This window comes from Drosophila navojoa, chromosome 4 (assembly GCF_054131105.1).
Source record: "Drosophila navojoa isolate 15081-1374.11 chromosome 4, UAZ_NAV_1.0, whole genome shotgun sequence".
In the NCBI taxonomy this organism is placed as follows: Eukaryota; Metazoa; Arthropoda; class Insecta; order Diptera; family Drosophilidae; genus Drosophila; species Drosophila navojoa.
In genome coordinates, this window is record NC_142892.1 from 17,845,685 (window position 1) to 17,857,247 (window position 11,563).

Genomic DNA, 11,563 nt, shown 5'->3' on the forward strand with positions numbered 1-11,563 from the left:
TTAATTACGATTTCTTGTGGTAAGCAACAACAACAACAAAAACAAAACAAAGAAAAAACAACACCGGCGCAGAAATTTTTATGTCAAATCAATAAAAGAAAATTGTTTAAAAAAATATATATAAAAAAAAAAAAAAAAACAAATCTTCAGTTCTTTTTATTTCGTTATTCTGTTTTCAGTTACAAAATGAAGCGACAGCAAATTAAATTTTTATTTCAGTTTTTCTTTTGTATAATATATATATGTATATTGAAAAAAAAAAAAAAAAAAAATTATGAAAAAAATATTAAAGAGGACAATTTTGTTTTCTAATTTCAATTGATGTTGATTGAGAAAAACGGAATACAATAAGCATAAAATTATGAAATTTAAAATACATACATATACATATACATATACATACACACATATATTATATATAAATACTATATATATAATACAAATATATTCTTTTAAAATTTATGCGTGAAGAGAGAGTGGAGAAGGAGCTGAAGACGAAGAAGAAGCAGCATTGTCAAATATTATTATGAGGAAGGTTGGAAGGAAATCCCAACAAACATTAAAATAAAATATCACACTTCAATAAAAATATATAAATATATATATATAAACATGCATACATACATACATATATGTACATAGCTGCGTGTGAAACAATTTTTTGCTTGTGTGTGTGTATGTATGTATGTGTGTCTGTAAAAGTGTCCGTAAATTTTAGCAAAAAAAAAAGAAAGAATAAAATGAAAATTGTATTAAAAAACTGAATATTTTATGTAATTAGAAACTCACACACGCACACACTCACTTAGTATAGCTGTGTGTATGTGTGTGTGTGTGCGTCTATCTTTAGGCCTAAAGATAGGAGCAGAAGCAGAAGAAGAATGCAGCGACAAACTGAAACAATGAAATTGCGACAATTAAGCGTATAATTAACAACAAATTTAAATGTTTAACATAAAATTACATAACAAATAAAGACAGCCAACATAATTGAGCTGTATTCCAACTGAACAGGCGTATATATATATACTATATACAGATTCAGTATATAAATATATATATACGTATACATATATGTACAGACAAATATACTTGCATAGTACATATATATATATATATTTTCATCAGTCACAATAGCAATTATGAATTGTGAATTGAGCCAATGACAAATTTTAAAAGACAGCAACAACAACAAGAAACACACAAATTATGGTATTTAAATAGAGCTCCAGCTGGTAACTCCACAAAAGACGAAGAAAAGAAACAAAAAAAATCCAAAAAAATTTGTATTTGTGAAATAAAATAATATTGCAGTTTGTTTTTAAATAAAAATTAAAAAACCAGAATGGAATATGTGAATAAAATATGAAAATAAGTATTTAAAATATATCAACAAAAATTACAAAAAAAAAAATATACCAAAATGTTTTATTTCATTTTTACTGGAAAAGGCAAAGTGTATCAAGATTATTTCTTTTTCAGAATGTGTCATATAGCCTCTAACATTAATGGGACTTCTTCTTCTTCTTCTTCTGGTTGGCGATAATTTTCAATGTCGTCGCCTGTATGTGCTTTTCGGAATTTTGCCCGTGACCTTGAGCGATAAGTGTCGCAAAATGAATTTGCCGAAATAATCAAAAAAGCGCGAGGCGCGCTCGAGTGAAAGAAAGAGAGAGAGAGAGAGAGAGGGGCCTAAGCGTAGAGCGGTAGTGCCTCGTGTAGATAACATTCGGTTAGATAGCGCCCAGGCCCAGCCTGGTTAGGCGGCAGGGGGGATTTGAACGCAGACATGTACATACATGTATGTCTACAAATATATATATATAGATACATATTCTAATTTTAAATAATGAGCATGATCTCTGAGAAAGAGAAGGAGAAGTGAGAGAGTCAGGAATAGGCAGATAGCTGAAAAAACACGCTTAAATCTGTTATCTTCAAAGTCAAAGTCGAAGCTGAGGCAGACAGAGATCGATGGAAGCGTAGAGTGAGATGCATGCATTGATAAGGAGGCGTACCAAATTAGCAAACTGTGCAATGTGGCGTATGAGTAATATAAGTGGCGCATGAGTAAAAATACATTTGAGAAAGGGCAATAAAATATAAAATAAAATGCATAGAAAAACTGTTCGACAACCCGATAAATGATACACGAAAGAGGACAAATCGAACGATAAATGAAATAAACGAACGATAAATGAAATAAATGCTCGATATAAATACTTTAACGATAGTTTTGTAAAGAACAAAATAAATACACTAGGCAATATGGCGTATACGTAATATCTGGAAGCATTATAGACGATGAGAAATGGTGATAATAGATAGTCATCTATCGATAAACGACAGAAAGAGCGAATTGACTGCCAAATACTATAATCCGATCGGGCGGGCGCTATCGACTGACTGAAGCATACTTATTTCATTTCAAATTTCCTGCGCTATATACATATGTATGTATATTATATTAGCTCGTCGATTCTTATATTTCTTTTATTTTTGCGTATTTCACCTTGAAATCAAACGAGCCTCAAATAAATTAATACACACAACGCGCGCAAATTCCACGACACAAATAAAAATACAAATACAGTTACAGAGCCATGCGAAACGCTTGTGTGCACGTGTGTACATATGTATGAATGTATGTATGTATGTGTGTGTGTTTGTTTGTATGTATTTCGAAGCAAGAACAAATACCGGGAACAAAAGCAACAACAGCAACAAATTTTCAAGGTTAACTGATTAGACGAAATTAGCAAAGTTCTAGCAGATGATTGAACGAGCGAGCAGGAAGCATGGGAGCAGCGCAGGCGAGCGAGCGAGCGAGCGAGTGGGGTAGAGCGAGGTGGAGCGACCGGACGATGAGAGCACGCGCTAAATAAAAGGCCCACGCAACGCGTTTGCGTACGGTGCGTGTGCGTAGCTCGGCAAGCCGAGCATGCGACCCGAACCGCAGCACATCGAAGCCGAAGTGAGGCGCCTGCCGAATGTACGCACACGCACGCCGAACTTTGCCGTGCCGCGCCCCCTTCCCAAACGCAAACACCATCCACAAAGCTCTTGAACGCGTCAGCAGCAGCAGCAGCCGCATGGCGAATTCTGCGTTCTACGATTTGACATTGAAAATAATATTGGGCTACCATAAAAGTTTGTTTTAACTAAGCCATGATAGTTCTGTATTTGGGCTTCATTTATAGTTAATCCAAATTTAAATCACTGCAGTGGCCAAAAAAAAAACACATTTCATTGAGCAATAAAAAAATGAATCAAAGGTAAATTTACAGCTCGGCCATAAGGCAGTAAACAAAATTGAGCACAAAGTACAATGAAAAGAGTAAATTGGACTATAAACAAAAACAGTTTTACGTTTTTGGAATAAGGTAAATATAATCAGACAAACATTCACACACACACACATACTCATATAGATATACAAACAAATACAAAACGAAATGCGCTTGACATTGAACTTGAACTGCAGTGCAGTCGATGACGATGACAGCGACGTCAACGTCAACGTCAACGTCTGCGTCTGCCATAGCAGAGCTGATAGCAGAATCAACGAGAGCGACAACAGCCGTTGTTATTGTTGCTGTAGCTGCTTTGCAGTCATCGTTGCTCTGGCAGCTGCTTTGATGAGCAGCTGTAAATGGTAGAAGCGCTCATGTACTCTGTAACTGTAACAACAACAGCACCAACAACACTATTCATAATTAAAGGAGTTCAAAGAGAGAGAGAGAGGGACAGACAGCAGGCAAAATTGTACAGCTAGATCTGCTGAGTGCTTGCACAGTGGCGTCCGTAATAATCATGCCGGTCAGCAACAGGAACACTCCGAATGGACATACACACATACATACAAACTTATATTTTGGGTATGCAAAATATGTATGACCACGTAGTCAAATTGATATTTTAGTTGTAGCTGCTATTCCTGGCGTATGAGTAATTATTCTTTCGTATAAATCTATTGGGAATGGTCTGACTCACTTTGAAATAAATATGTATATGTACATAAAAAACATGTGTTTATATAGAGTATGTATCTGACCTTGTCAAGGAAATTTATTTGTTTAATAACTTTTAATTATAATGAGTATTCCTTATAGTATATAGCAAAAGGGAACAACAAGTATATGGAAGATTTGGCATAAGAAGAAATCATATATTTAGCCTTATATTTATTCAGTGAAGTGTGCATATATCCTTAACCCTTTATTGGCCCCAAAGGAGAGGCTAATAAACGGCCAAGTCGTAAGTTTGATGAGCCGTAAACGCAGCCGAAGATGTGAGTTGATGGAAATGTAAGCCAAATAAGAAAGTGAAAAGCTGCTTGGGGCATGCTGAATACGAAACACACTAACTAAGCTTGGTTACGCATTATAATGACAAAGAAACTTGAAAATGATTAAGAGTATTAAAAATAAATGTTTATATTCATATTAAAGAAATATATAATTTCTCAGAATTTGTATGAATACTTATGCATTATTTATAATATATTAAATACATTGTATAAAACATTATTGTTTAGTAAAATGCTTTTATATTATGTATTTATATTTATTAATATATTTTATTTACTGCTTTATTTTTTTTTTTTGCCTATCAAATATTTATTTATAATTCAGTTTCACGCATTTATTAATTATTTTAGTTTATATTTATTTATATGCATATACTTTTATTTATGCTTTTATTGTTGGAATATAAAGATTTCATTGAATTAATAAATAGAAGAATATTAAAAAATATGTAAAAACATTTTGATATTGTTAAATATTTATATTAAATTTTTAATTTAAATTTGAAATCCTTATTTATTTTAATAACTAGTTATTTATAATAAGAAATACTACAAATTTGTATTTATATGTTATATTTGAATAAAAAAAAAAATGATTTTAATAAATATTTATAAATATTTTATTTTGTAATGATAATTTATGATTTTAATAATTAGTTGATTATTTTTGAGTATTTGTATATAAATATTTATATTTAATTCCTTTATTTTTTAAAGTAACTATTGTTAATTAAATTAAATAAAAATAATTCAAATAAAAATCGTAAAAAAATAATATTCGATTGTAACTAATTTGTCGTCTAAAAATAAATAGCCCATACACAAAGTTAGTTCACATAGAGTATTACAAACCCAATGAATGTTCGCTGAAATTTTTGCTAAGGGCGCAAATTAAATGCGCTGGGGGATGTTTGGCTGTCTGCTGGCATTGGCAGCAACCAAGGTCACAAGTGACAAGTGTTGCACGCGCCTGCGATTGACGAAATGTTGGTAGAGAGGGACGAGGGGCGTCAGGCGAGGGTGTGGGCTGTGTTATTTGTGTGGGTTTGGGGGGGTGGCTCGTGTAGCGTGGGTTAGACTGGATGCGTGTGCTCAGCGCTTGGCACTTGTCGTTTGTATTGCTCTCCTTGTTGTTGTTGTTGTTGTTGTTGCTGTAGCTGCTGTTTGCCTTTCTTTACCTTCTTCCTTTTTGCTTTTCACTTGATTACTGACACGCGCCTGCCACACACACACACACACACACACACACGAACGCACGCTTACTCCCACTGCTGGAGTCTGTTTGTTTGCTCTGAAGAGGCGCCAAAGTGATTTTTGGTTTTTAAGCAGATTTATTTAGAGAAATTTCTCGATTTGTTTGTTTTCTTTGTCAACAGCGCCGTGACGCGCACAAGCAGCCAAATATGCAAAAATCTGGCTTAGAATGCCATCAATATAAATCTGAGATAAAACTCTGTTCGATATAAATAAATAAATAGGCCAAGTCCTGCGAGTCCTCGACTCCATATAAGCTGAATATTTATTTGATGATGCTCTATGATCGGTTTCTATTAGCTGCACTCACTTGATGTCGGGCCTAAGCAAACTTTTCTGCCCAATGCCAACAAGTAGCCCAAATTTCGCAGTTCAACAAATCTCCTTCAGAAAGGTCAAAAGCGAGTCGCAGCCACAGCAGCAGCAGCAGCAGCAACAGCATCCGAGAGCCCGATGAGGGTGACGTGAACGACGCGTGTGTTGTATTGAAATGTCCTTGGCAATAACATTGGATGCCTTTAGCCTGTCCTGAGGGGTTGCTGCGGGGGAGGAGGGCGGCGGGCGTCCCATTTGTGGCGCGTGGAAAGCCACCTCAAAAGAGTCTTGGACGTGGGCGTACTTGTGCCGGGCATACTCGATTATCAAGCTCCACGTGTGCCCCCACCACACACACACACACGCACACACACACACACTTGTTAGGCTGGAGCCGGAGGCTGTTGCAAATTGGTTTCCTCTCTGCTAATTGACAGGTGAACAAAAGCTCCAAGGACTCTGGCTGAAGTGAGCCCACTAATTTTACAATTCTTTCGTAAATATAGGTGCAACAGCTCATAGCAGCCACGCCCCAACCGGGCGGGGCAAACAGCCGCCACAAATACACGCGCGCTAAGCCCGCAAGCCAATAGCCCGCAGCCACATTCTTTTCTATTTACACAATTACAATAACGAAATGTTTACCCTATTCGAACTCTCCTAGAACCAACAGTCCCCAGTCCCCAGTCTCCAGTCCCGAGTCGCCGGCCCTAAGCCCTAAGCCTACTCCCCACTCTCCAGCAGACAAAAGCCAAAGAGACGCGCAACGAAATTGCGTCGAAAATGTTTTTGGCGCACATTTCACGCAGGCATCAGGGGCAGGAAGCTTTTACCAAAATTATATTGTGTTTTATATCCCCCCACTCTCTGCCCCCAATAACTTTTGTAACTTGAACAAAGCTACAAACCAACCCCAACATGCGTGTGCAGCGTCGCCTCTTTATTTTTTTGGGTTAGCATTCAAGGTCAAAGTTGAGAACTGGCCGTAAAACAAAAGTTGACAGAGAGAGCTAATATTAAGAATTCTGGATGCGCTTCAGATACTCTTATAAGAAAATAAAAAGAAATTGTTGGGGATGATTTGAACAGTATATGACTTGTAAAAAAATATTTAATAATTTAAAGAAATGAATTTGATGTTAATTTTAGTCTTTCAATTAAAGTTTTATTTAAATGTCAAAGAAATTTATATATATTTTTTATATTTCCCCATTTGTTCCTTGTTTTTTTTTTTTTTTTTTTTTTTTTTTTTTTTTTTTTTTTTACGTTTTTTGTCGTTTTGCCTATCAATAACAAAATTCTAAAAATTGTAAGAAATTGAACAAAGACTTAATTTAAATTTATTTATTTTATTTTAAATTTCGTTTTTTTTTTTTAATATATATATTTTTATTTGGTATTTTATTTTTCTATAGTAATAATTAACGTTTTTCTTATTTCATTCTACCTTCGCATGTCTGTTAAAGTTTTTTCTGCTCTTCAAACATTTCAATAAACTCCTATCCCCCATAGAGTATCTCTTGGCAAACACACGCTCAATGCGCCGAATCTGCCCCGCCGACATGAGCATGGACAGCCCGTGGAGCCCGTGGAGTATCATCCAAGTGTATGGAAAGCAACCCCAATCATAGCATCACTTTTTCACTTCAAAATTATTATTTTTCGGCTGTCACTTGACCTAAATCAGAACGCTACTCAGCAAAAAAAAAAAACAAATGTATATCAAAGGTCGACATTTTGTTTAATTGTCTAATTAGAATCAAGAAAAGTTGACAACGAGTGGCATTTAGAGTGCTGCAGATGACGAAGGATCTACTTGAAAATTTCAATAGCTGTAGAGGATAGGGGCGTCGCATATTAGTCCTATGTATGATAAGAAAGGTAAATTATTCATTAGCTGTTTCTCCCCCAGCTTTTAATACAGCAATGTTTTACTTTAAAGATTTTGTAAAAAGGCTTTTATGTAATTTATCATCATGTGCTCATATTTTATTTAAAAATAATATTTATGAAGTTTTTTTATTTTTGTAATTTTATTTTACATTTATCTATAAATTTAAAAAAAAATATTTTTATATACTTTATTGGGCAATATTGATAAGAGTTCTTTTATTAATTATATATATTAAATATTCATATTTTTTTCTTTTTATAGTAGAGTACCTTACTCAATGTACTTTTATTTTTAGAGTATTATCATAAGGCTACTGCCAGTAGAGTTTTTCCAATTAGTACTTACAGTAATCTAGAAATATTTGATTATAGTTATCCCATTAGAGCTCTATCATAACAACACTTTCATTAGAGTACTTTCAATAGGTTATTCAATAGGTTATTCATTCATTCACCCCATTCCTTAGACTACTGTCCTTAGAGATCTTTCATTATGAACCACTTTCATAAGGCTTTTTTCTACAGTTGACTCTTCCTTCCAATGACTTTTTTTCATTAAAAACTGCTTTAAGCCTACACGCAGCATAATTTAATCATTTACCAATAAATTATGCTTGTTTTGTTGTATTAAATATTCAAGTCTCTCGAATTCTTTTTTTTTTTTTGCCACAATGTGCTCCTAGCTGTACAGCTGAAAGATGAGACTGGCAGCGCTTTTATCATGAGAGGTCTGCCGTCGAGAGCCTTGACTGATGCCATAAACCGTCTCATAAATGCGCCTTAAGCGCATCTCAAGGACTGTGGGCGTGGCTCCATGCACAGACGACAATTTGAATGTCTGGCCAAAATCATCTTGAGTTTCAATAAAGCCAGCAGATGTGGCAGCAACTGAGGCAGCCAGCGAGGCAATAGCTGGCATTGTGTCTACCCATTGTCGGCTGGGCAAATGGAGCAGAAAACTTGGCTCATAAACGCACTTTGAAGGCAATCGATTATGGCAAGTGGAAAGCTGTGTCTATATAGTTTCGTAATGCAATTGCCGATCGGCATGCAAAGTGAATCAAATTACGCATGAAATGAAATTAAAATTTTTACAAACAGAACAGAGAGCCGTACAAAACTGTATTGACTGGAGCGGAATAGAACTTACAACGTCTCGGCGGCGGAATTACGTTTCATAAATATTTATTTATGTTCTAGATATTTATGCGGAGCGAGGGCTCTGATTACGTCGAGAACAAATGCTGATGTCGATGTCGATGTCGATGTCGATATTGAAGGCGAATCAAAATGATTGTGTAGGCGTCAGATTGTTTACCACTCATTCCCGCCCCTCCCTCATCAGCATCAGCAACAGCAGCAGCCCCAGCCCCAGCAATAGCAACAGCAACAGCAACAGCACCAAGCACATGTAGTGCTCGAATTTTAAATACTGTCAAGGTTGCATTTAGTATCAAAAGCCTCGAGAGAAACAAGTGGCAACGAGCTCACCGACTCTATATAGGTTACATAATATGGAATAGATTAGTGAGCTCCATATGTATGTCAGCGTTTGTTATCGGCTTTGCTTATAAATGACATCGATACCTATGGATATTTAAGGCATTGATAGGTAATCCAGGAAAGTTTCTTATTTTGTAGGCATATTGCATGTAAAAGCATTTCTAATTTTATATTTTTTTTATAGAATTAGTGTATGCAAACATAAATAATTAATTATAGATCGATAATTATAATATTAAAAATCTTAGAAAAAGGCAAAGTGCATCGCTCATCATCATAAAGTATATATTGATAGATACACCATTTTCGATCACATATATTATTTTGATATTTATCGATTGTTGATAATAAAAATAGAAAACATTAAAAAGATTGTCTTTTCTATCTAAATATATATATTCCATAGAATCTGAACTAATACAAAATTAATTATATTATTATTATAAAAGATAAAATAAATATTTTCAGTTTATTTAGCGTGTCGATAACTCTCGTTTAATAAGTTATTGGTTAAAAATTTAAAAAGAACACAATATAAGAGAGTTACTCATCAAGTAAATTTCTGAAATTTGTATTAATAAATAAGTTAGTTCAACATTATTAATCAAACCACACAAATTATCAAGTACTTTTTGTGGCTTTACATAATTTTGATAACTATCGATAAATATGAAATTTTTTGCTTATGACCATCGTATCATTGTAGTATGAATAGTTAGTGGCATTTCGATTTAATTTTCTTTATATTATAAATTCAGTCAAGTCAATTATCTCATTAAATATGGATCTTACAATTTCTCAGCCCCAAATCACTTTCAAGAAATCAATTTCGTGGAGATTGAGACTTTAAGTACATTGTGGGCTATACAATTACATTGTTGACGCTGTTCTATTTTTTCGCCACATTTCTTCGCGTGCTATCTGAGTTTCATAGTTAATTCAAAGGACCTTGGCGCTAGCCGAGACATCGAGCCTTCTTTTATGGTATCCATGTGCGTGTCTAGGCACTGTCGCAATGGCAATGGCAATGGGAACCAACTGTTGCCATCGATAAATATCTAAGAAATGACGGCGACTGTCGACTGGGAGGCGTTCGTGTTTGCTTTGTGTTTGTGTTTGTACTCGTATTTGTGTGTGTGTTGACTCGGTGGGCGTTTCGGTAAAATAGCGGCGCCGCCTGTCTCCAGTCGCCGCCTGTCAAGGACATCGCTCGCATTACGCTCCCCAACGAAATGCGCATAAAATTGTCGGATGACGGAGGCCTCCTTTCTCGCAGTGGGACCCCGTGAGTGTGAGTGTTTGAGCGCGTTTAGCATTGCAAACTATGGCAAACATTTTGCGGTGTTCAATGTCAAGCGATCGTTTCAGGAAGTGCTGCTCAATATGCCAAACTTTAGCTGCTCGGACGGTGCATAAAATGAATAATTTTTCAATTCGGCTATCGATGGATCAGCACTTGATGTCTGATGTCTGGATATGACTGGTGAAGAGAAAGAGAGAGAGAGAAAGAGAGAGACATAGAGAGAGAGAGTCGATTCGTGGGCATGTTTAATTTGATACAGCTGGCGACAGGAAGCGGCCACGAGACTTCAGTTTAATGTATGCCCCACAAATGTCAGCCATGAAAATAGTGGCATATTATGAATATCTTTAGCATCTGCCGCTGATCGTCGAATGAATTGGGAATTAACCTTGGCGTTCGAGACTGGAAAAGTACATTAAAAGCGCTGGAGTGGACTGCCGGCGGATGGGAGACTAATGAGAAGCGCGAAGAAAGGCGCAACTCATGAAAATTTACAATTATTTTTGTTTTATTTGTATTTATTATAATTGTATTCTATAAATTTTCCCTTTTGGATTACGCCAAGTCGTTTTGTTTTCTGCTTCTCATTAAAGCCCAGCTGAGCGATAAATATTAATGGCCATAACTTATTATTATTGGCCAAGTTCTACGCATAATCCTAGTCACATTTTGAGAATGCTTCCATCCCCTTCCATCAATTGTCTATTTGTCCCATTTTATGCTGTCTTTTGTGGCCTCAATTTCAGCCTGAATTCTGCAATCAAATGTGAATGGAAAGCTCATAAGCTCTATTTTATGGGCACATAAAGCAAAGCTTTACCAAATTTAGGCCAACGCGCAGGATGTCGACAGTTTATGCGATTCGCTGGAATCGTTACTTCATAGACTCCCTGGGCTGGCTTTCATGTACACATTGTTGTACTCTCTACTCCCCTTCTATTGCTTCCTCCTTCTTCGTCTTCTTGTTTTTTAGGCATTTAACGGTG

General features: G+C 35.6%; 1 long non-coding RNA gene across 1 annotated transcript; it reads left to right on the forward strand.

Moving 5' to 3' along the window:
- Window positions 1-7,315: 7,315 nt before the first annotated feature.
- Window positions 7,316-8,718, forward strand: LOC149091460 (uncharacterized). Its single transcript, XR_016196773.1, has 2 exons — window positions 7,316-7,759; window positions 8,463-8,718. It is a non-coding gene; the product is annotated as an uncharacterized LOC149091460 (long non-coding RNA).
- The last annotated feature ends 2,845 nt before the right edge of the window (window positions 8,719-11,563 follow it).